We start from the raw sequence: 26,879 nt of genomic DNA on the forward strand, positions 1-26,879 counted from the left end.
ATCAGTGTAAATGAAGCGTTTACTGTTTTGCTTCCCACATTTTACTCCATCATTCTTTGAGACCTACCAAAAGTTTACTCTGACTGATTTTGACAGCGTTGTCACACGTAGCTGCAGGAGTTGGTCACAGATGTCCTGGGTGGGAGGATGGCACTTACACAGGGATGCATCACTGCCCCACCACCCCCTCCCCCACCCCCACCCCCATCAGATTTAAGGGCACATATTTTTAACACTGTTTCTCATACTGAAGTGTCCCATTCTCCCCATATGAGTCATTCCAGCTCTAGTTCTCCCAATTATTGATTTGCGCTTCTGAGCTGTGGATGACACAGTTCTCAAAAGCTTCGCTCATCCAAGAGCTGCAAAAATCAGGTCTTCTCTGCCAATTTGAGCTCTTGCTGCATTATTGTCATTACTGCTGACCTATGCCATCTCTGCCCTTCAAGCTGACACCCTCCCAGATTAATAACCTGTCCCTTCCCAGACACCACTACCCAATACCGGTTCTCCATATTCACTCGCTGCTCCCACTCTGAGAAAGATCTGATTTCTGTATTACTGACTAAGATCAGCAGGCCGACTTTAAATTCTTCAAAGCAGTGACAACACTTTTATTGATGTAGCCACATACAAGGCTTTTAAAAGAGCTGGCTGTAGAGATAGTGGATACATTGATTTTGACCTTCCAGAATTCCCTAGAATCTAGAATGGTCCCTGTGGATTAGAAAGTAATAAATCTGACCCTGCTATTCAAGAAAGAAGGGAGAGAGAAAACAGGAAAATATAGGCCATTTAGGCTGGCATCAGTAGTAAGGAAAATGCTAAAATTTATTATTAAGGATGTGGCATCAGGACACCTAGAAAAGTGTAATGTGATGAGGCAGGGTCAAAATGGATTTATAAAAGGGAAATCATGTTTGGCAAATGCGGAAGAGTTTTTTGAGATTGTTTAGGGGTGATAAAGAGGTGGATATTTGGATTTTCAAAAAGCATTACTTAAGGTGACACACAAGATATTATTACACAACATGGGATTGGAGGTAATATATTAGCAGGGATTGAGGATTGGCTTACAGACAGAAAACAGAAAGCAGGCTGAAATTAGTGGAGTACAGCAAGGATCAGTCTTTGGGGCTCAACTATTTACAATTTATATGACTTAGATGAGGAAACTGAGTGTACAAAGTTAGGTGGGAAAGGATTTGTGAGGAGAATGCAAAGAGGCTGCAATTGGATATTGGTAGGTTGGGTGAGTAAACAAGAATGTGGTAGACAGGATATAACATGGATGTTCCAAGTAGTGTATGAAATGGCTTCTTGCTCTCCAACCTTTATAGACCAAGGATGACATCAGAGGTCACATGACTATGGCAAGCCTATGGCCACATTTCACAAAGGTACTTCTCCAAGCATCCCCCTTTTCATAAAAAAAACAACCTGCCTAAATTATCATTTGCAGTTGCATGTCAGGTACATACATGGCCTACAATAAAAATCATCACACATATACAGAAAACTGATCATTCTAGTCTGACCCACTTTCATCTGTCCCTCTAAACGCAAGGTGACCAAAACTGAACATAATACACCAGATAAGGTCACACTAATGCCTGTACGTCTATAGCAACATCTCCCCACTTATATACTCCATTCCCCTTGCACTAAACGCCAACATTCCATTTGCCTTCCTAGTCATATGTAGCTGCACACTAATTTTCTGTGACTCATATATTAGGACACCCAGAACCCTCTATACTGTAGAATTCTGTAGTCTCTCCATTCAAATAATATACTACTTTTCTATTCTTCCTGTCAAAGTGGACAAGTTCACATTTTCCCACATTATACTTCGCTTGCCAGTCTTTTTCCCACTTACTTAACCTATCTAAATCTCTTTGTCGACCCTTTATGTTGTCTTGACAACTTAATTTTCCTACGTTTCTTTATGTCATCAACAGTAAATATATTCGGTCCTTTCATCCAAGTCATTGATATAGATTGTAAATTAGTTGAGGCAGACAGATCATTGGCTTCTCCCAGGATGTATTGTTGACATCTGGCAGCTGCCACCATTCCTGCTGGTGCTATCTGTAGCTGGACAGCTGCTAGTCTCTGATTGGCCAGCAGCTCTTGGGGAGGGGGGGAGGGTGGGATTTCCACTCCCAGGGTCCTTGATCCTGGGGAAGGCCCATCGCTGGCCACTTAATTTACAGTGGGCCTTCCCAAAAGGGGATGAGGTAGGGCTCTCATGGGCTCTTCAGCCAATGATCTGTCTGCCTCAACTAATTTACAATCTATATCAATGACTTGGATGAAAGGACCGAATATATTTATTGTAGGCCATGATTTTTATTGTAGGCCAAGATCCCTGTTGCCTGGATTAAATTCTACCAATATTGTAAAGGACTATGCTCACAAATTTTCAGTAACTTCCTGTTGTGTTTCTTCTGTCGCGTCACTTTGCTCAGCGAACATGGTTGCACACCTATCTACTGGTGAGTGAGTTGGTAAACAATATACTGCAGACACAGAGACCAATGTAACATGAAGCACATGCTGTTTATTTACACAAGTAACAGAGCACTAACACCTGTGTGCATCTCCAACCAGACCCTATTCTAAACTACTGATTAACATAGTAGCCCGCGTTACACATAAGAGAAAAGTCCCCTTGTAGTGATTGACAGCGGTCTTAGTATGCAGAGAACATTCGTCTCTGTGCACAGCGTGCAGTGGTGATGACGCAGAGGACACTGGTGGCTCTGGAGGTTCTTCCTTGCCCTGGATCATGTGACATATCAGGATTGCTGCAGTGAGTGTAGCATTAGCAATTGGGTAATACAGTCACATGGTCAGTCTGCTCACATTCTTTTAAAGGTGTACTGCACCTCAGATTACCACACCTCCACTCTGTCTCTGGCTTGCTGCACTTACCTGGTATCCCTCCCCACTGGCTGAAGGGCCCAGGTGCCAACTTCCCTTCCCCCCACCCCCTTCTCCCTGTTGCTTTATGTCTTTGTGCCTTCTTCACCACTACTCTTTGAAGTTTCCAGGCCCCTCCCCTGTCCTCAGTTAACTGAATACCCCAGGTACCTGCCCCTCTGTGCCCTCCATCTGCCCACCCTCTAACACAACTTGAAGTGAATATTTCCAGAAGTCTTGACTCCCCAGGACATTGACTTGTTGAAAATAAAAAGAGATAAAACTGCACTTAGCCTTGTATTCCTTTGGAATTCCCTCCAACAGTAAATCTATAACTATTCTGTATTTGTGGGAGCTTTGCAATGTCGGAGCTGCAGTCTTTCGGATGAAATGTTAAACTGAGGCCCCATCTTCCTGCTTGCACACGGATGGAAAAAATTCCATGGTACTATTTCAAAGAAGAGCAAGGGAGTTATCCTGGGTTCCTTGGCTAATATTTATCCCTCAATCAAAAGAACAGATTATCTGGTTATTATCACAAAAACAGATTACCTGGTTATTATCGCATTGCTATTTTTGGAAGTTTGCTGTGTGCAAATTGGCTGTCATATTTCCGATGTCACAACAGTGATATATCTCCTTTCCTAACAAGGCTGTGGGTGTACCTACACCACATGGACTGCAGCAGTTCAAGATGGCAGCTCACCACCACCTTCTCAAGGGCAGTTAGGGGTGGGCAATAAAAATGCTGTCCTTGCCAACGACGCCCACATCCCATGAAAGATATATATAATGTTCAATGGAATAACCTAGCTGGAGAGGAGCTCAAGGCAAAAATTCAACATTCTATGATTATAGATGATCTTTGAAAATCACTCAAGCTATTTTTGCAGCTTGTTATTTGCCTGAATTCTTCTGTTTTGTTTTAGGCTTTTTAGTTCACTCTTGCTTCCCCTCCTCTCCCCCCTTCAGCTACCTATGTTCAATGTATTAAATGCTTGTTTTCCTCAGTACTTTCCATTTCAGAGTACATTCCTCCAAATCCTTGATAATGTGGATTAAGGAAGGATTACATTTTTTGAACAGCAGTGAACTAAAAAAAGAATTATAAAGAATTATAATCAAAAGAACCTTCCTTCCTCAAGAACAGAGAAAAGTCCCCTTGTAGTGATTGACAGCAGTCTTAGTATGCAGAGAACATTTGTCTCTGTGCACAGCGTACAGCGGTGATGACACAGGGGACACTGATGGCTCTGGAGGTTCTTCCTTGCCCTGGATCATGTGACATATCAGGATTGCAGCAGTGAGTGTAGCATTAGTCAGCACAAGAACGCACCAGCCCAGTGCCAGTTCTCCTGATTGCCTGGTGGGCTGGAGGAATGACTTAAGTGACATTTATACACAGTATTAGGGAGCCTGCTGGGAGAGAGTGGTATGTGACTGACAGCTGAAATTTATGTGTGGAGAGTGCAGTGCCTATCATAGGTATAGCACTTTGCAGCTAGTTTGTCTTGTATATGGAGCACACTCAATACATTCTCCATTCTTTCCTTTTTAAAGGAAGTCTCCCCAGCCCCCCTGCCCCACCCTCTGATGGTAATCCTATTAGAGCTTGGGTTTTGGTGAGCTGAGGGCCCTAATCTAGTTAACTAAACTAAAGGTTATATGGCAGACAATCAACATAAACAGATTTCACAAACCAGAAGTCTCAGAGCTAATGCTTCTATTGCAAGTTAACTCATCAAAGGCTGAATTAGCCTTTCTTCATCAAATTCTGTCATGATCACTGGTGCTTGCATTCATCTGGAGCATGCTATGAATTCTGAATATTTTCCATCTGTATATATATTTCTCTGCCTCTTTGTAATATTCAACATTAGAAATGAAACTTAAATAATTATTTACATATATTTGATGAAATAAAAGATGTGCACTCTTCCCTCTCAGAGGAGTTTGGCAAGTGAGGGATTATCGGACTCCTCTGAAGGCCGTTCAGTAACTAGGTTCTATGAACTCCCACAAGGCCATTGAAAGCCATCTGTCACTCACTCTCTCATTTCTGCTGGCTGCTTCTCCTGTACAGCTGAGATTGTAAATCCACTGTGCAGAGAATCGCATGGCTACTGAATCACCAACATGTTACTACTCTCTGGATCAGTACATGAATGCTGAGCCTGCGAGTGACCTACTGCTTCTGCTGGTTTCTCGGGTTCACTACAGTCTGGTTTCTGACCAGTGATTCACTCGCCTGAGCCAAAGTAAGCTTCTCCACCACTTTGCCAGCTTTTTTACTGTCCTGCAACTGATAGTATGCACATCCTAGACCTTCATGCCCACAGAAATACCTCCACCTGTGCATCCTCCAATATGTCACCCTTCAAATATCTACTGGACTTCAGTTGTCGGCCACCTGTCTCCGAACATGATCAACAGTTCATTGACTTTCCAAGCTGATTCCATCATACCCACATCAACGTTATTCCATCACAGGACTACTGACTTTAACTCTGGACTCTCTCCTGTTGTGTCCTTTCTGTTGCCTATTTATCACCAGGAACTTTGTATCCTAATAATAAGATCCCTTTGTTCCTCAGAACTTCCTAGTGTCATGCCATGCATTGAATATTTCCTTGTCAATTCTAATCCAAACAGCCCAGCTTACCCTCTTGCCAATCTTCACACCCAGTACACCCACTGAAGGCTAACCTTGCCAATCTCCTCCCCATCTAATTCACCCCTGCCATTGCTGGCCCTCTGTACTGTGCCAGTGGATCAATAATTAGCATAGTCCACAAAGGACCAGAGGCTCTCTCTGCATTAGAGAGAGAGACAATTGGCTACATATAGCTTGAGGAACACCATTCTACAGTGTGAGGAAATGTGTGGAGGCAGGCCTCCATGAACTATCACAGGCAGTACAGGGATTGAACACATGCCGTTGGCATTAGCTTACAACACATTCTAGCCATCTAGCCAACTAAGCTAACTGCCCATCAGCTATACAGCTTTTCTCCACATTCCCCAGCAGAAGGTCATTTCTCTTGAGAACAAGGCCCTTGCCATCCATGGGCACATTGGGATGATTGCACTGACATCGTAGCTTGAATGAAACCTGGTCAAGGGTGATTGTGTGAAGGTCTGCAGCCTTTGGCACGGTTAACCACATCATCCTCCTCCAATGCTTCATCCAACTGGGTGGAACTGCACCCACCTGATTCCATTCTTATCTGTCTAGCCAGAGAATCACCTGCAATGGCATCTCATCCTGCTCCTACACCATTACCTCTTGTGTCACCCAAGGATCTATCCTTGGCCTCCTCCTATTTGTCATTTACATGCTGCCCCCAAGTGTCATCATCCAAAAGCACAGTTACTTATCATATGTACACTAGCAACACCCAGTTCTACCTCACCACTACCTCTCTCAATCCTTCCATCACCTCTAAATTGGCTTATGCAACATCCTGTACTGGATTGTCAGAAAATTCTTCCAAATAAACATTGGAACGACTGAAGCCATTGTCTTTAGTCTCCGTCACAAACTCCATTCCCAGCCCTCTCCCTGGCCAACTGCCTAAGCTAGGGTCAACCAGACAGTTCACAACCTTGGTGTTGTATTTGACCCTGAGATGAACTTCCAATCACATATTGCTATCACTAAGACGGTTTATTTCCATCTCTCTAACACTGCCCAACTCTGCCCTGCCTCAGCTCACCTGACATTGAAATCCTCATTCATGTCTTTTCTACCTATAGACTTGACTATTCCAACCGGTCCTCCTGGCTGGTGTCCCGTATTCTACCCTCCGTAAACTTGAAGTCATCCAAAGCTCTTCTTCCCATGTCCCATTCGCACCAAGTTACATATATCCATCTCCCCTGTGCTTTCTGACCTATATGAGTTCCTGGTTAAGAAGCGCCTCGATTTTCAAACTCTCATCCTCGTTTCCAAATCCTTCCATGACTTCGCCCCATCCTATCTTGGCAACCTCCTCTGGCTCCACACCCCTCCAAGGCATCTGCAATTCTGGCCTCTTAAGCATCCCTGACTTTAATCACTCCACCATTCATGGCTGTGCCTTCAGCTGTCAAGGCCATAAACACTGGAATTCCTTCCAAAAGTTTTTCCACCCCTCTTCCTCCTTTAAGATCTCCTTAACACCTTTGACTAAGCTTATGTCAGCTGCCCCAATATCTCTTTATGTGGCTCAGTGCCAAATGTGGTTTATAAGTACCTAGGGATATTTTATCTTAAGAGAGGGTATGTATAAATGCATGTTGTTATTATTGCTGTTGTTGGACAATCAAGACTGCTAAAAGCACAGGATTCCAATTATTTTTGAAGGTATTTAAGCATTCAAAATACTAATTGGAACACTACCAGTTATTCGCTTTAGTTTTATCTAATCAAATCTCTCCTTATAACCTCTGTATTTTAATAATATGATAACAAAATGGAGAGATCATGTTGGCTACAGAAATGCTGCTGCAATGGTATCTTGTTTACATATAATTAGACTGCATCAAGTTGACTATAATGTTTCTCTGACTTAACACCACTGTTATATTGAAAGGCCTGTCTGTGAGAGAAGCTAGCTCACATTTCTCATTTAGCTGCTCCATAAAGGTGTTTCTTTTCCATTCTCATAGGCCACAGGGGAAATGCCCTAACCCATATTAACTACAACAACTTGCATTTATATAGTGCCTTTAATGTAGTAAACATGCATCAGTCACAAATCGTGACTGACCAAGCGAGCCATCACTAAGCATTTGAGAAATGGACAGCTCCATAATCTCTTCAATTCATCATTTTGTTTCTTAGTGAAGACCTATTGACGCTTATCTGGCACAAACTGGTGATTGCAAATGCCAGTTAAAGTTAAGGTTGAAGCCAGGATTTGTTGGTAACAGTGCACATATGTTCTGTGGCTTGATTCGTGTTGTGTGCTCCAAAACCACAGTTTGTTTTAAAAGGATCTCTTTTCTAATAAAAACAAATCACCTCATCTCCGAGGGGATAAAACAATATCAGATCTCATCGCGTTTCGGCTGTTACTATTTGCTTATTTATATCACACTTGATGATGTGATCCCTGTTGAATATTTTTTGTGTTTTGTGGATGTGGCATCACATTTGAGAACAGATGCCACTTTGCAGAAAGCAACATTACCAGTGATGTTGTTGGAGACACTCCATCAATCTGATTCCCATTTAGAACCTATATTTATATTTTGATCATTTTCATTTTAATTATTTAACTCATGATGGAAACATGACGAGGCAGCATGGGACACATGCCATGGATGCATGTTACTGGCACTCTTGACTTGTCAGGCCAGACAATTCATCAGGTATAAATTGTATTCCTCAATTCTTCATCATACACCCTCTACATTATATATTTATAGAAATGCTCATCCTTTTAATAGGCAATTCCAACTCCAACCTTGCTATGAGTTTTCAGAAATACCCAAATTCTAATCAGTTTTGAGGACCTTCATACGATGTTTCTGAATCACTGGTAATTTGAGAGATTTAGGTGCTTGGTTGGGGGTTGCAAGTAGGAGAGAATAGTGGTGCAGCCCAGTCCATGGAACACATTAACCTCTTACCGGCTTGGTCCCACATTGTTGCTTATTCAAGGCTCTCCAACACTGCCTGCTTCTTTCCAGCTGTTAGTTTTCTGTTCCCCTTTCTGGCGTTTGGTCTCCTCTTGCCTCTCTCTAGCTCCAGGCTCTAATTTTGTTGCACAGTGGTAGCAGCACATACAATAGACAATATGCTTCAAAATTACATTAATTTTATAGCACGGCAGCTGGCCATTCCGTCCAACAGGTCTATGCCAAGGCTTATGCTTCACAAAGCCACTTTATTTAGTCTCACCCTACCAGTATATCCTTCTATTCCTTTTTCTCTGGTGGTGGCATAGTGGGCGAGGTGGTGGCATAGTGGTATTGTTACTAGACTAATATTCCAGAGGCCCAGCATAATTCTCTGGGGACCTGGGTTTGAATCCCATCATGGCAGTGGGTGAAATTTGAATTCAATAAAAATCTAATGATGACCACAGAACTATTGTAGCAACCCATCTACTTCATTAATGTCCTTTAGGGAAGGAAATCTGCTGCCCTTACCTGGTCTGGCCTACATGTGACTCCAGACCCACAGCAATGAACAAGGGCAATTAGGGATGGGCAATGAATGCTGGCCTAGCCAGCAATGCCCACATCCCATAAAAACAAATTTTAAAAACTTATTCAGCTCCCCTTATATGCATCTAGGCTCATTGCCTCAACCACTCTGTGTGGAAGCAAATCCTATATTCTCAAATCAAATTTCCCAATCTCCATGAAACCACTGCGACTGACAAGAGGTCTTACACATGCAAAAACAGCTTTCAATCTTTTCGGTTGGAAAAGAGGAAGTCTTCTTATACACATAGGGTTACCTTGTACTTGAGTATATTTGGTCCACTTATGTAGCGGAAAGGAAAATCCAGTCTGCTGCAGTTTTAGTGAATCGTTCCGGACAACTTTAAAACAGGTATAACTGAATTTTTCACATGTTTAGTACATGCAGCTGCAAGATCCTCCTGGCTCTGAGGGATTTGATAAACACTCTGTGAATTTTAGCTCAGGCTACTGGCAGAAAGTGGTGGTGAAGCATTGCCTCAGCGAGCTGGTCTGAAGAGAGCGGGTCAATGCTGACAGATGATTTTGGTTTTGCTGATTGTTTAAAAGGAAGCTGCATAGTTTGTCCTATCATCCTCATTGAATGCAGTTCATCCGTCTCATTGAGATGACATGTTCTTTCTGATGAGTGTGTAGCAAATGAGGAAAGAAAGGGGATGAATCAACAATCGGTGGGAAGGAAAAATGTACAGCTCATGTCAGGCAGAATAACCGAAGAAAAAAATAATACAACATTAAAGCCTCCAACTGCCTGAAGCACAACAGCACGACAACAGAAAAGATTTTAATGCACCAGGGACAAAGGCAGGATCAGCAGTTGCCTCCAATTATCCTCCATTAGCAGGTTCAGTGGGATGGGCCGGGGATGAGAGACAGCAAGATTATTAGGGATAGTGAAACAGTTCAGCCAGAGCACAATGATATGACAAATGTGTGCAAGGTGAGTGGTGTCACTGTGTAATCAAAGAGTGATATCATTTCAGGTTGGCCTCTTCCACCTAAAGTGGAATACCAGCATTGTCCTTGCAGTAATGTGGCTTACAAAATGACTCCCCTACAACAAACAACTGAAGACACATACATTTGTATGCCTATATAGGTGTGTTTGCATGTATGTACACGTATATCTTTGTGTGTGTGTGTGTGCGTGCACGCGTGTGCACCTCTGCGTTTGTAGATGCATATGCCGCTGCACGTGTGCATATGTGTTTGTGTACATGCCTGTGCCTTTGTCTGTATGTAAATACAGTGTGCGACTGATGATAAAATAAATATTGAAAGGAATATTATAGAGTCCGACATGCCACACTGGTTAGTTAAACTTCAAAAGGGTCGAACATATGGTTTTATGTATGGAGGCAAATTCCTGCAGGGCTTATCCCCATGCATAGGGGAAATTAAATACCTGAAAGACATAAATATTACCCTGCATATGGGGAAATAGGTAGAGGACCAAAAGCATCATCCTGCATGATGGGGAGAGGATGCCAAAGTCCTCTGTATAGTCAAACATACTACACATGGAAGGGTTAAACCTACTATAAATAAAGCTGGTTCAGTATTGGCTGCCTAGACCTGATGTACAATTTAGTACAGGCCTGGAGCGTGAAGGTTACCCATGTCACATCGTGTTTTTTAGGTGAAGTAATTTCACTAAATCACAGATTTTTTTATTATATTTTTCTCTCTTATCTCACCAGTGGTTTCATCTTTGCTGACATGTGGGCTTTACAATTGTAGGGTGGCCTTGGGTTAGAGAACAGCTGCAAAATAGAGCAAACCAATGCTGCCACCACCACCCCCGCCACCCCCCCTCCTCCCCCTCTCCCCATGAGTGAACGATTTCATCTTCTCAAACATTTCCCCTGTCTGACAGTGAACGCGTATGCATATCACTTTCACAGCGCAGACTAAAGGGAAGGGGGGGGTGGTTGGGAACCATGAACCGTGTAAAGGAATTAACATGCTGCATTATCAGTATCTATTTCAAACGCTTCAGTGCATCATTTCACTCCTCAGCTCTCTCTTTACATTCTGTTAATTATTCATTTTAAATGACTTGAATTGATGAAATTCCCTGGTGCCTTTGTTCAACACATGAAGCTGGCACTGGTGTAATGTATCTCATCAGGTCTGACCTGGACACGACTCTATCACAGCCCTGAGTATCTCACAGGCCCTTTGACTTCTTTCCATCATAAATGAATGATCTGTCTTTGTCTTTCAGAGTATCCGAATTCCTGCATGTTTGTGTGTGATTGTCTTTCTCTGTCCCTTTCCTCCTTTGTCTCACTGTTTTCTTCCCTCACCTTAACAACTTACATTTACATAGCGCCTTTAACATATAGCTAAACATCTCAAGGCCCTTCATAGTATCATTATTAAACAAAGTTCAACATATGGAAAATTATTAGGCCAGATGACCAAAAACTTGGTCAAAGAGGTAGGTTTTAAAGAGCGTCTGAAAGAAAGAGAGAAGTGGGGAATCGGAATGGTTTAGGGAGGGAATTCCAAAGTTGACGGTCTAGGGCAGTTGAAGGCATGGCCACCAATGGTGGAACGAAGTGAACCAGGGGATGTACATGAGACCAGCATTGGAGGAACGCAGAATTCTTGAAGGATTGTAGTGCTGGAGTAGGTTACAGAATAGTGAAGAGTGAGGTCATGGAGAGATTTGAACACACAGATTGAGAATTTTGAATTTGGGGTTTTGCTGGTTTGGGAGCATAGGTCAGTGAGCATAGGGGTGCTGAATGAACAGGACTTGGTGCAAGTTAGGATAGGGGCAGCAGAACTTTGAGTGAGCTGAAGTTTATGGAGGGCGGAAGATGGGAGGTCAGCTAAGAGAATATTGATTCATGTTCTTGTGTTCAAATTTCTCCATGGCTTCGCCCCTCCTTTTGCCTTCCAATCCTCCAAGATCTCTGTGTTCCTCCAATTCTGGCTTCTTCCTTATCCCTGACTGCCACCATTCCAATATTGGTGGATGTGTCTTCAACTACCTAGGTCCTAGTTGCTCCCTAAACTTCTCTACCTCTCTTCCCCACGTTTAAGTCACTGATTAAAGCCGACCTCTTTGACCAAGCTTTGGTCTCTTGTCCCAACATCTGTTTATATGATGCAGTGTCAGACACTGTTTAATAATGTTCCTTTAAAACACCCTTGGAGGTTTAACTACATTAAAGATGCTACAGAAATGCAAATTATTGTTGTTTTTGTATTGTCAGCCTGGAGGTATCAAAGGTATGGTTGAGGATTTCAGCAACAGGTAGGTTGAGTCATGGGTGGAGATGGGCAATATTACCAAATGTATGCCTCTCTCTTGCTGTGTTTTTTCTGCTCTCAATCACTCTTCACTCATTCCTGTTTTCATTTTCTTTCTCTCCCTCTCTTTTTCTCTGTTATACTTAACCTCAGTGGTGGGGAAACTATTGGAAGCAATTCTGAGGGGTAGAATTAATCTACACTTGGAGAGGCAGAGATTAATTGAGGACAGTCAGCATGGTTTGTTAAGGGGAGGTCATGTCTGATCAATTTGAATATTTTGAAGAGGTGACCAGGTGTATAGATGAGGGTAATGCATTTGATGTAGTCTACTCGGTCTTCAGCAAGGCTTTTGATAAGATCCCGCATGGGAGACTGATAACGAAGGTAAGAGCCAATGGGATCCAAGGCAATTTGGAAAATTGGATCCAGAATTGGCTGAGTGGCAGGAAGCAGAGGGTGATGGTCAAGGGGTGTTTTTGTGACTGGATGCCTGTGTCCAGTGGGGTTGCACAGGGTTCGATGTTGGGTCCCTTGCTGTTTGTGGTATATATAAACGATTTAGGCTTGAATGTAGGAGGATTGATCAGTAAGTTTTCGGATGACACGAAAATTGGTGGAGTGGTAAATAGCGAGGAGGATAGCCTTAGATTACAGGAGGATATAGATGGGCTGGTCAGATGGGCTGATCAGTGACAAACGGAATTTAATCCGGATAAGTGTGAGGTGATGCACTTGACCAGAACAAAGCAGGGGACACACGATGAATGGTAGGATCCTGGAAAGTACTGAGGATCAGAGGGACCTTGGTGTACATGTCCACCGATCCCTTAAGGTAGCGGGTCAGGCAGATAGGGTGGTTAAGAAGGCATATGGGATACTTGCCTTTATAAGCCGAGGCATAGAATATAAGAGCAGGGAGGTTATGCTGGAACTGTATAAAACGCTGGTTAGGCCACAGCTAGAATATTGCGTGCAGTTCTGTAATCCGCATTATAGGAAGGATGTGATTGCATTAGAGAGAGTGTAGAGGAGGTTTACCAGGATGTTGCCTGGGCTGGAGAGTTTTAGTTATGAGGAGAGATTGGATAGACTGGGGTTATTTTCCCTGGAGCAGTGGAGATTGAGGGGTGTGCATTATTGAGGCGTATAAAATTATGAGGGGCATTGATAGGGTAGCCAGGAAGGAACTTTTCCCCTTGGTGGAGGAATCAATAACCTAGGGGCATAGGTTTAAGGTAAGGGGCAGAAGGTTTAGAGGGGATGTGAGGAAAAACTTTTTCATCCAGAGGGTGGTGGGAATCTGGAACTCACTGCCTGAAAGGGTGGGGAGGCAGAAATGCTCATAATATTTAAGAAGTATTTGGATGTGCACTTACGATGCCATGGCATACAAGGCTATGGGCCTAGTGCTGGAAAATGGGATTAGGATAGTTAGGAACTTGTTTTACCAGCGCAGACTCAATGGGTTGAAGGGCCCTTTTCTGTGCTGTAGACCTCTATGACTCTATGACTCTGGAAAACCCAGGAACCGGTTCCACATTGTGTTGTGATTGATGCTGCTCTGAATTCGGTTTATTCGCACTTCAGGCCAAATATGGACAACTAGCAGTAATACTGAGGCTAATGGGCACAAAATAATTGTGTACACGCAATTTCTGAAAAGTTGCAACCTTCCCCAAAGAGATCTCAACCCACTCATGGCCAGAAAAGAAAATGGTTGCTAACAATAACTAGTCCTGCAGGCTAGTATTGGAGATAGCAGCAAAAGATTGAGAACCGCGCGAATTAGTAACCTATTCCTTTTATAATTGACCACTCACTCAGTTTTTGCAGGCAGATGAGGCTAAAATTGACCCAATATCATTGTTTCTGCGGTGTCAATTTGACCTTACATTCTGATGAGACAGCAAAAGGCTTATGTTTCACAGTCAATGAGAAATCGAGTTGAACCTGGCAGAGATCGCCAAGGCTGTGTTGCAGATGGTTAACCACGGTCACTTAGACCCCATGGGCTGAGGTAGTTATGCTGCTGTTTTCACTGCAAAAATTGTATCAGTCACATTAAGTGAACAATTCTTGCCAGTCAAAATTTTGAACTCTTCGTGCTGAGGCACACAGTAACGTTTGGACCAGTTACAGCAAAGGCTCAGTGGGGGAAGGCCACAGTCTAAGGCAGGGCGTGGGAGAGCAGGGTGCACATGGTGCTAATCACCGGGATCTGTGCCTTAGGGGAGCCAGATTTCAGGCAGCATGGCCCCCATTCTGAAGTGGCCACCTGTCCGCCTCAATATCCTGGCAAGCAAGCATGCGGTGTGCGCCCCTCTCTAGAACAAAGCTCTGGAATATAAGGGTTATTGAAGCAAGAGCCCAAGATCATGTGACCATTTGTTTTCACAGCCAAGGTTCTTTCTGGGTGATTCGGTGCACCTCTGGTTACGCTTTTGCCCTCCCACACAAGTGCCAGCTTCCTAAAGGACTACAGGGGTCAAGACGGCAGAGCGGTCTTGGGGAGGCCAGGAGGAGTGGCAGTTACAGCAACAGTGAGAACCAGGGTAGCTGGAGTATTAGACAGGGCTGAGAGGAAGCATGCTTTTCCACCTTCACAAGTGCCCTGAATGCCTCCTCAGCGAGAAAATTTCCAAACCTCCCGGGCCTGAGGTGAGTGAGTAAGTGCCGGTTGCAAAAGACGTAGTAGGACAACAGGAAACTGGAAGTATTGAAAATGTTCGACATATCTGGTGGCACCTGTGCAGAGAAACAGAGGTCAGTGATCTTCGTTAGAACTAATGCAGATTGTGGACCTGAAGTGTTGACTCTGTTTCTCTCTCCATAGATGCTGCCTGGTCTGCTGAGTATTTCTAGCATTTTCTGTTTATATTTCAGATTTCCAGCACCTGTAGTAATTTGCTCTCCTATTAAATGCTCCATGCTGAGCATTTGTAAGTGCGGTTAGTTGCAATTTAAAATGAGAAAATATTTATCGCTGATTGCAAAACATAATTTTCCTATTAACAAAGCCCACTTGTGTAGACAGAAATAGCACACAACTGCAGGTGAATTGATTGAATCTAATTTACTGGGAGGTTTTGCCATTTTTAAACTTGGAAGTGAAATCAGGAGTCTTGCATCAATAGAATATCACCATTAGTTCAAGATATTCGCATTTGTACATCGGATTGTTGTTTGCGATGCTCGTGAGGTTCAAGTCTTTTGGCTGTTGCTGTCCTGATATTGCATAGGGTCAGGTTCAAAGAAACAGAGATAGTTGCATAATATCAACAACCAGGTTGTGTGTAATTGTCTGACAAAGTTGTGGTTGTAAAGCGTACCATACTGATACCTAAGCTTCCAATGGGCTTTATAAATAGAGGCATGGAGTACAAAATCCAAGAAGTTCTGCTGAATCTACATAAAACATTTGGACCCCACTGTGACTATGGTTTCCAATCCTGGGCACCCAAAGAACGCGAGGGGGAGGATTAAAGAAAGGGAGGTGGTTAAGGAGCCTGGAAACAGGAGAAGCACCAAGGCCCATGATTTCTCTCCCTCACCCTGTTCTAAGGCCCTCACACCATAGGCCACCAAGTGTTTGGGGCCCATGTAAAACTCTTTGGGCTGCATGCACCAGAGAATATTTGACGTGGAATGTGAACGTATATTGTAAATATAACCTGTAATTGTAAGTTTTGTATGGCACCTCAGAGTGCCATGTGCTCTATTGAAAGAAATTGAACTGTATTGCACTTTAATTAGTGTCAAATTTGGACTGTTATGTAATGTACTTTTACAAAGTAAGTGAATAAAATATATTTTTGGGGAAAAAAAATTAGGATCACTCAACACTCCCACATCCCACAGGAACATCACTGACCAGATTGAACTCTCCTCCCACTTCGTCATGGGAGTCAATGTTAACTCTCATGCCTGACAGAATCAGGTGGAAACCAGGCAGATTCAGGTCTGTGGGGATGGGGATTTACTCACTCCTTCCCCACAGATCCAACAGACTGCAATTTTAAACTGCAGCTGGAAAGAACTCCTGCCCCAAGCTGGTGAGGTCCACTTAATTGGAGCCCCAATTTGCTATTTTAACCTGAGGCCTGAGCGGGAGAGGGGCGCAAAACCTGCCAGGAACAGTAGCCTGGGCTGGAAGAGGCCCAATTGTGTATGTCTTTCAAGTTCGTTTTAGTGTCCGCATCTGTCAGAAAGAGTAGGAGTGCCTGCCCTCACCTTCTTCCTCCTCCACCGACCAGGTTTCCTCTCCCAGGGCTCTTACCTTCACCTCGACTGGTGGCCTCCTGATGCCCAATTTCAACAGCTGTTAAGACAAGCCTTGCCTCCCCACTATCTGGACTAGCCACTCATTTACTTAGCTGTGTTTCCGCCCAGGAGTTAAAATCGGACCACAGCTGACAGAGCACCATTGGGAAACCATTTTATGCCCACATAGATCTCTCTGGAGGTGGCAGGTATGGCACTTGGACTGGCATCCACTGTGGATAGTCCTGAAGACTGTGTTAAGGGAGCAAATATTTTGGGCAGGATTTTGAGTTCGACGGGCAGGGGGTGGTTGTTGGGCTTGGGAGTGGCCAGGAAATGGGCCGCCGCCCGCAATCAACCCCCGACAGCAATTTCACACGGGCGGGTCAATTAAGGCCCACCCAGCCTGAAACGCAGCTCCGCTCTGGTCAAGAAGGGCTGAGCTGGGGGTGGGGGCCTATCGGCCACCGGGTCCAATGGTGACCCAGCGGCTGTTTTAAAAACAGCCCAGTCAGCCCCTGGAAGGCTGCCAGCGGAGAAGACATCTTCGGTGTTGTCAACAGAAAATTATAGCCTCCAGTGCGGCTGCCGATGCCAGGCGAGAGGGCAGGTCGGGTGGGCGCTCGGCAGCACCACCCCCCCCTTCCCCCAATTTTGGATGAGTGCCTCGTGGTCTTTCTGGAAGAGGTGGTGGTCAGGAGGGACACCCTTGTCCCCAGGGGTGGAAGGAGGAGGCCACCACACCTAATGAAAGGAGTTTGGGAGGATGTGGCAGCGCTGGTCAGCAGCCATGATGTTGTGCGGCACACCTGGGTTCAGTGCCGCAAGAAGTTTAACGACCTGCTGCGCTCGGGGAGGGTGAGTACCGAGTTAGCATTGATCAGTGTGTTGAAGTGTTGAGGTCTGGCCACCTCTCCGTGGGGCTCAGGGTGTTAGAGTCTGCGTGCCAACCGTCAATGATGCCAGAGCTAGCCAAGGGGTTGAGCCTTACTGCTTGGACTGAGTGCCTTGCGAGGGCCACAGATTGGATGTTAATTTGTTAGGACAATCAAAATAAGATAAATTTTATTTTTCCATAATGGCCTGAGTATGCTTCACCTTTTTTTATTTAATGTGGTGCAGGGTATGTCAGTATGTAATGCTGGACCTGGGTGGCTCCAAACTTTATTGCACAGGCACTGAATGGACTTTGGGGTCAAAGAAAAGGGTCATTTCATACATCCAGTATGGAAACGGAAACCCTGGCATGAGGTGGTAGCGTTTATTTGGCAGCCTAGCTGAAGGAGTGTTGGATCAAGGCATCCCTGGCGTTCCTGCCTCCCTGGAGGTTACAGAGGTCTGCCTCCTTGCCCTCAGTGTTCTCCTCACCTCTTCAGACTCACTGCTGGATTCATCTGTGGCCTGTGGACCTGCAACACGATCCTCTTCCTGCATTGGGTCCCTCCTTGCCAGTGCCAGATTGTGGAGAGTGCTGCATGTGACCACAATCAGTGACACCCACTCTGAGGGGTATTGTCGTGCTCCCCCTGAACGGTCAAAGCATCGGAAGCGCATCTTGAGAAGACCTATGGTCCTCTTTACCACCGCCCTTGTGGAGGCATGACTCCTATTATAACGCTGCTCTGCCTCTGTTTTTAGGTGGTGGAGAGGCATCATGAGCCACCTCTTCAACAGATAGCCCTTGTCACCCAGCAGCCATCCATCCAGTCGGGCTGGAGCACTGAAGAGCCTCGGCGCCTGGGAGTGTCTCAGGATGTAAGCGTCATGGGAGCTGCCAGGTACCTTGCACAGACTTGTAGAATCTGCATCCTGTGGTCACACACTATCTGGATATTCACAGAGTGGAATTCCTTCCTGTTAATGAAGGCACCCGGCTGACCCACTGACACCTTGTTGGCCACATGTGTGCAGTCGATTGCACCCTGGATTTGGGGGAACCCAACAATCACTGCGAAGCCTCTGGCTCACTCCGCCTGGGTGCCCTCGTCTGTATGGTAATGAATGAAAATCAATACCTGCCTGAACAGAGCTTCTGTCACCAGCTTGACGCAACTGTGGACAGCTGATTGGGAGACCCTACACAGATCTCCCACTGACCCCTGGAAAGAGCCAGATGCATAGATATTGAGAGCCACTGTGACCTTCAGAGCCACTGGCATGAGGTGTCCACCCACACAGTTGGATCTGATCTCAGGACTGATCATCAGACAAATGGAGGTCACTGTCTCCCTTGAGAGGCGGAGCCTCCTTCAGCATTGCACCTCGGACATATTGACGTAGCTGTATTACTGCCTGTAAACCCTGGCAGCAGGATAGTGGTGTCTTCTGCTGCACCTTCCACCTTGGACTACCTGCTAGCTCTGCGCCCCTTGTGCCTGCGCCTGTCCTCCTACAGGTCCCTCCCCTGGAAGCTGCATTGTGACACCTGGCCTCCTCTCCCTTCTGCCCCTCTCTTCCTCCTCAGAGGAGGTGCCTCCAGCGGACACCACAATCCCCATTACCAGGGTTATAGAAGGCTGCCTGATGCCTGGAAGGGTCCACGTGGTCTGAATCCTCTGGAGACACCAAGGAATCCTGAAATGAAGCCTGCATATGCTAAGAATGAAGTCCCAAATGGAGATGAAGCTGCCAAGTACCAACAAGTCACCAATAGCAAACTATCTACCAAACTCCTCACTGCTCACACTGGCAATGCTGTTGACCCTTTTTATCCTGCCCTTGGATGAGGTTTTGCAAATTGTTGGCTGGTCGCTTGCCCATTTTGCCCATGTGACGAGCACAAAATCGCATGGGCAACATAAAATCGGCATCAATTGTCGTTTTAATGGCCTTAACTGGTCTGTTAATTAATGGCGGGCACGGCTCCATCTCCCGCTCATGCCTGCCAACCAAAATATTTCACGAGTGCGCAATGACGTCGGGACACTCACCCAACGTCATAACCCGCTATTTTACACTCGAGCAGGTCGGGCATGCGCCCGACCACTCAGCAAAAAATTTGTGGCAGCTGAGGTTTGAATTTGAAATTAAACCTCTCTATGGTTCATTCAGGAATTAGCCTAACTGAACCAAGAAGAAGAGAGATGTTAAACCGTGCCAGCTGGGCAGGGAGAGGCAACCCCCACCCCATTTCCCCAATTGAAGAAAGCATCAAGGTCAAATTAAGCAAGCTCCCCTGCTGACTATCCATTTCAGATAGCCTGCAACCAGTCCCTGTGGGCTTACTGACAACACAATGACTAAGACAGCTGAGCTCTATTACCACCAGTTCCAGTTCCAGGAAATCAGGCAGCATTTACCCTCTATTAGGCAATGATTGACTTCTAAGAGGCAATTTTCTGAGTTCACACTGCCAACTAGGAGCCTGGACCACCTGCCTATTTGGAAATTATGGCCATCCTGATCACAATTTGCTGCCATTCGACCTTAGCAATCAAAATGTCCTTCAAACATGAGTCCATACTAGGAGGCAATGCATTGTTCGAAAGCAATCCATCCACCAATATTTGTCGTTCCAAAACTTTAGGTTGATTTCGCATGTTCTTAATTGTTTCCATTGAGCTGGCGCTCACATGTATGATAAACATCTCCACAAGGGAGGAAAGAAGTGAAAACAAAACGCAGCTTAATTGTGCTTTGGGTATGTGGTGCTCAAAATTTGATACCTAGGTCTCAGTTACACAATTAGCTAGATCTTGGTTACTGTTGGCATCACTGCACAAAACGGGACACTGCGTCTGGAGTCATGTTATCACTCAGCAATATCGCTTCAAGGCACCATAACAACCTGTGGGGGACCTGAGACACAAAACATCAGTAATTAAAGAAGAAAAAGAAAGTACTTACATTTCCATAGCATCTTTCACATTAAGCACAAAGTACGTTACAGCCAATGAAGTATTTTTAAAGTATAGTCACTGTTGTAATGCAGGAAAACATGATAGCCAATTTCTAACACAACAATTAGATCAATGAACAGAAATTATGTTTTAGTGATGTTCTTTGAGGAATAAATCTTTGCTAGGACATCTACAAACAATGCAATGTAGGGTTGCATTTGATCGTATGACATCTACCCACTATTGCAAATTTTAATTGCATTTGCCTTACTTGTGCATCTCAATATCTCCAGGCTGAATAAAAAATAGCAATCCTCTTAACTGTTAGCTAAATATTTCGGTGAGATTTTCAAGATAATTCATAAACCAAGTTTGAGAGGACCCATCCACATTAAAGTGCCCTCTCTATTACTTGCCTTGCACTGCAATCTGTAAGGCCACTGACTGACCCTCCCAGCTTTGAGAGTCTGCCCATCATCCTTAATTGGACAGAGAACCCATGTCTCTATACCGATTAAGGGGGTGGCCCACTTAAATATCTCAATGGTTGCCTGTTTTCCCCCGAGAGAGCAGGTTCAGGTCCTTTAAAGAGTGGTGAACTCTGTTGCCCGACACAAAGGAAAAATCTAGCTCGATGATTTTCTTCAATAAACAGCAGTTAATGGAAATGATAAATAAAACTGAAACCAGTTCTAATTCAATTCACTGACTTGCACAGCCCCACTGCAGAAAGTAATTGAGAAGCAAATGTCAGGGACAGTCACAAAACTCATATATTGAAACACATTAGTGCAAAACACAGGCTGATATGAACTGCATCTCTTCCACTGAGGGGTGTCCAGCAAGAGGAGGCTCAGGGGCCACCTAACTGTGACGGGACACTTTAGGATTTGGACACTGAGTATTCAGGCAGTAAGTACATGGAGAACAGGAACAGGGAGACAGGAAGGCAAAGGTGAAGACTCCCTCCATGCTTCCAATGCTGCAAAACAGTGTAAATACTGTCTTTACACCAATGGAGAAGGCTCTTTTCTCAAATGTTGTTAATAGTGCTCCCCAAGGTCAGCAAACGACAATTCTAAGAGGCTAAAAGCAAAAAACTGCAGATGCTGGAAATCCAAAGGAAAAACTCAGCAGGTCTGACAGCATCTGTGGAGAGGTACACAGTTAACGTTTCGAGTCCGTATGACTCTTCAACAGAACTTTACAACAGAAATTCTAAGAGGGTCCCTGACAACCTTGGTGTTATGAGATCTTTGATATCCTCATGAGAGGATAAGAACATATGAACATAAGAAACAGGGACAGGAGTAGAACATTCGGCCCCTTGAGCCTGCTCTGCCATTCAATAAGAGCATGGCTGATCTTCTTGTGTTTCGATTTCCACATTCCCATCTAACCCCAATAACCTTTGATTCCCTTGCCTAACAAGAATCTATCTACCTCTGCCTTAAAAATATTCAATTACCCCGCCTCCACCACCTTCTGAGGCAGCGAGTGCCAAAGTCGTACAACCCGCTGAGAGAAAAAAATTCTCCTCATCTCTGTCCTAAAAGGGCGACTCCTAATTTTCAAACAGTGCCACCCAGTCCTGGACTCACCCACTAGAGGAAACATCCTTTCAACGTCCACCTTGTCAAGGCCATTCAGGATCTTGTATACTTCAATCAAATCAGCCCTCACTCTTCTAAACTCCAGTGGAAACAAGTGCAGTCTGTCCAACCTTTCCTCATAAGACAACCCACTCATTCCAGGTATCAATCTACTAAAACTCCTTTGAACTGCCTCCAATGCATTTACATCCTTCCTAAAATAAGGAGACCAAAACTGCACACAGTATTTGAGGTGTGGTCTCACCAATGCCCTGTATAACTGAAGCATAACATCCTTACTTTTATGTTCAATCCCTCTCATAATAAAGGATAGCATTCCATTAGCTGCTGTAATTACTTGCTGTACCTGCATACTAACTTTTTGTGACTCATACTAGAACACCTAGATCCCTCTGCACCTCAGGATTATGTAGCCATTCTCCATTTAAGTAAAACTCTGCTTTTTTTTTACTCTCCCTACCAAAGTGAACAACTTCACACTTTCCACATCAAACTCCATTTGCCAGATCTTTGGCCACTCACTCAACCTATCTATATCCATCTGCAACCTCCTCATGTCATCTTCGCAACATACTTTCCTACTTTGTGTCATCTGCAAATTTAGCTACCATGTCTTCACTCCCCTCATCTAAGTTATTGATGTAAATTGTAAAAGGTTGAGGCCCCCATACAGACCCCTGTGGGACTCCACTCGTCACATCCTGCCAATCCGAAAAAGATCCATTTATGCATACTCTCTGCTTTCTGCCAGACAGCCAATCTTCAATCCATGCTAATATGTTACCCCCTACACCATGCACTTTTATTTTCTGTAATAACCTTTGTTGTGGCACCTTATCAAATGCCTTCTGGAAATCCAAGTACAGTATGTCTACAGGCTCCCCTTTATCAACCGCTTATGTTACTCCTTCAAAAAACTCCAATAAATTGGTTAAACATGATTTTCCTTTCACAAAACCATGCTGACTCTTCCCGATTGCCTTGAGCTCTTCTAAGTTCCCAGCTGTAACCTCCTTAATGATCGATTCTAACAACTTCCCCACGACAGACGTCAAGCTAACTGGCCTATAGTTTCCTGTTTTCTGCCTCTCAGTTTAATATCAGATGACACCTTTGACAGTGAATTAAGGTTAGAGTCACTGAAATTCATTTAAAATTGGAATCTACACTGACGCTCATAAAAATAAACACAGCTCCATATGTTTAAATATGCTTAAAATATGTGTTATCCCTCACCAGTTCCTGCCTCCAGAGAGTTTCCAAAAATGCTGCTATTGGGGACCGCATGCCTGTCTCCAGTAATGACATCGGTTCAGTGAGTACTGGATTTCAATGTCAGCCATGATCTATAGGGCTGGGAAGTCAGGTTGAATCCCCAGTCAATTACCAGACAGCTGTGGTCCAGATATTGTTGACACTTCAGAGCTAAAATGGAAAAGCTTGTGTGGAATAATCACTTAATGTTCATACTAAACAGTCTGGGAACGAAACCGACAATTAATGAGATGTTTGTGTTAGTTTGTGTCTGTGAGAAAGCAGGTCAGCCGTCTCCTAGTCGAGGAGCTGGCAATCACTTGATTTGCATGTAAAGCTTTCCTTGAATTCAAATGTGGGCCACATACCATCGTAGTTGCCGCTAGTAGGGATGAGGGGAGTGGGCTTTCCAGTTCTGAGGGCTCCAGAGTCTCAGATGGAATGAAGAATTGTTCTTTATCAGGTGTAATAAAATGCAGAACTCTGGCCATGAGTTCAATAGGTTTTGATTGATGGAGGCTGTGACGACCCCAGACTAGACACCTAAATGTTGCTATGGTGCCAGACGAAACCCCCAAATTTTGTAATGATCCAGCTGGGGGCCAGTAATCTTTATTTGTTAAAATAGACAAAATTTGAAATCCCAGTTACTCACTAAGAGAATAAAGTCACAAGTTCCCACAGTTTTAAACAAACAGAACAAACCGAAGCAAATAGTCATTACTATCTACCCAGCATCAAGGATTAACATGAGTTAACGGGCAAACTGTGGTCGAACACACCACAAACTGCACATTAAACGGCAGGCACAAGCAAGGCAGGTTCCCCAAATTTTCCCAGCAACCCACCCAGATTTCAGTCATCACTGAGAGTCAGGAAATTCTTTAAAGCTCCATCTTTCTCACAACCAATTTTAGGGCTAGAATTTTACGTCCCGCTGGTGGGCGCTCACCGGACCCGTCCAGCCGCGAGATGACATCAGGTGAGCGTCCAGGCGTCATCATGCATTCGTGCAATATTTCGCTTGGCGCGCGCGCTTCCGACTGCCCGCCGACAATTGCAATTAAGCCCATTAAGGAGTCAATTGAAAGCAATTTTTCGTGGCCTGTCCACTTTTACGGTTGGCGAAGGGGCCAATCAGCCAGGCGACCTTTACATCTTTGCTCAACCCTCGATCCAGAGCTGGGTGAAATCTCCATGGGGAAATAAAATCAAAGAAGGTATGTAGGGAATGTTTTTTTTTATCAGATATGCTTTCGGGTGCTCGATTGTGCTGCATGGGCATATCTTGCAGCACTTTTGGTGCTTTATTTATTCTGCCTTCAGGGAGCTCACTGGAAGGGCTCATCAGCACCCGCAGTGACGTCAGCGCATGCCCTCTTCCCACCTCCACCGGCAATGCTGAGCCTTTCTCAGCACACATTTCACGCTGGCTGGCTGTTAATTGGCCAGCCAGTGTGAAATCGCGGCCAGGGGCCCATTTCCCGTCTGCTCCCCAGCCCGCCAATCGCGCGCACCCGACGAACAAAAAATTCAAGACTAGCTCTGCTCCTTCAAAGAACTAGTCTAATCACCACCTGACAGCAGCGCTACTCTACCCGAGTTCCAAGGTCGCAAACTTAACCAAAAAGGCACACTATTCTAGACTTCCCTCAAATCTGCTCAGAGGCCCAGCCTTATTGGTGTTCTTATCCAGTTGAGTTGACCTCTTACCAACTCTGTGCCCCCCCTGAGTTGGTCAGGCTATACTCCAGCATCTAAACTCAGGCACAGTCCCAGCTTCTCAGCCACGCTATAGCCAACAACTGCTTCTGGGCCTCCCTAAGCCTCAGCTCTTAGCAGCACGAAACTACCAACAACTCCCAGGGCTTTTCTGAGCCCCAGCCCCCGAGGCAGCATGGATCTAACGGAACATCAAGCCATTGTTTCCAGGACTATCACTGACCTCATCTCCTCTGGAGATCTTCCTCCCACGGCTTCCAACCTGATAGTCTCCCAACCTCGGACGGCCCGCTTCTACCTCCTACCCAAAATCCACAAACAGAACTGTCCCGGCAGACCGATCGTGTCAGCCTGTTCCTGCCCCACGGAACTCATTTCTCGTTATCTTGACTCCCTTCTCTCTCCCCTTGTCCAGTCCCTTCCCACCTACATCCGTGATTCCTCTGACACCTTACGTCACATCAACAATTTCCAGTTCCCTGGCCCCAACCGCTTCCTCTTCACCATGGATGTCCAATCCCTCTACACCTCCATCCCCCACCAGGATGGTCTGAGGGCCCTTAGCTTATTCCTTGAACAGAGGCCCGAACAATCCCCATCCACCACTACTCTCCTCCGTCTGGCTGAACTTGTTCTCACACTGAACAATTTCTCCTTTAACTCCTCTCACTTCCTCCAAATAAAAGGTGTGGCTATGGGTACCCGCATGGGCCCCAGCTATGCCTGTCTCTTTATGGGGTATGTGGAACACTCCTTGTTCCAGTCCTACCCCGGCCCCCTCCCACAACTCTTTCTCTGGTACATCGATGATTACTTCGGTGCTGCTTCATGCTCTCGTCGGGACCTGGAAAAATTTATTCATTTTGTTTCCAATCTCCACCCCTCCATCATTTTCACATGGTCCATCTCTGACACTTCTCTTCCCTTCCTTGACCTCTCTGTCTCAATTTCTGATGATAGACTGTCCACCAATATCCATTACAAGCCTACCGACTCCCACAGCTACCTCGACTACAGCTCCTCACACCCTGCTTCCTGTAAGGACTCCATCCCATTCTCTCAGTTCCTTCGCCTCCGTCGCATCTGTTCTGATGACGCTACCTTCAAAAACAGTTCCTCTGACATGTCCTCCTTCTTCCTTAACTGAGGTTTTCCACCCACGGTCGTTGACAGGGCCCTCAACCGTGTCCGGCCCATCTCCCGCGCATCCACCCTCACGCCTTCTCCTCCCTCCCAGAAACATGATAGGGTCCCCCTTGTCCTCACTTATCACCCTACCAGCCTCCGCATTCAAAGGATCATCCTCCGCCATTTCCGCCAACTCCAGCATGATGCCACCACCAAACACATCTTCCCTTCACCCCCCCTGGCGGCAATCCGTAGGGATTGTTCCCTCCAGGACACCCTGGTCCACTCCTCCATCACCCCCTACTACTCAACCCCCACCTATGGCACCTCCCCATGCCCACGCAGAAGATGCAATACCTGCCCCTTCACTTCCTCTCTCCTCACCATCCAAGGGCCCAAACACTCCTTTCAAGTGAAGCAGCATTTCACTTGCATTTCCCCTAACTTAGTTTACTGCATTCATTGCTCCCAATGCGGTCTCCTCTACATTGGAGAGACCAAACGCAAACTGGGCGACCGCTTTGCAGAACACCTGCGGTCTGTCCGCAAAAAAGACCCAAACCTCCCTGTCGCTTGCCATTTTAACACTCCACCCTGCTCTCTTGCCCACATGTCTGTCCTTGGCTTGCTGCATTGTTCCAGTGAAGCCCAACACAAACTGGAGGAACAGCACCTC

The sequence above is a fragment of the Cetorhinus maximus genome, chromosome 17, assembly GCF_964194155.1.
Source record: "Cetorhinus maximus chromosome 17, sCetMax3.hap1.1, whole genome shotgun sequence".
NCBI classification, from domain to species: domain Eukaryota; kingdom Metazoa; phylum Chordata; class Chondrichthyes; order Lamniformes; family Cetorhinidae; genus Cetorhinus; species Cetorhinus maximus.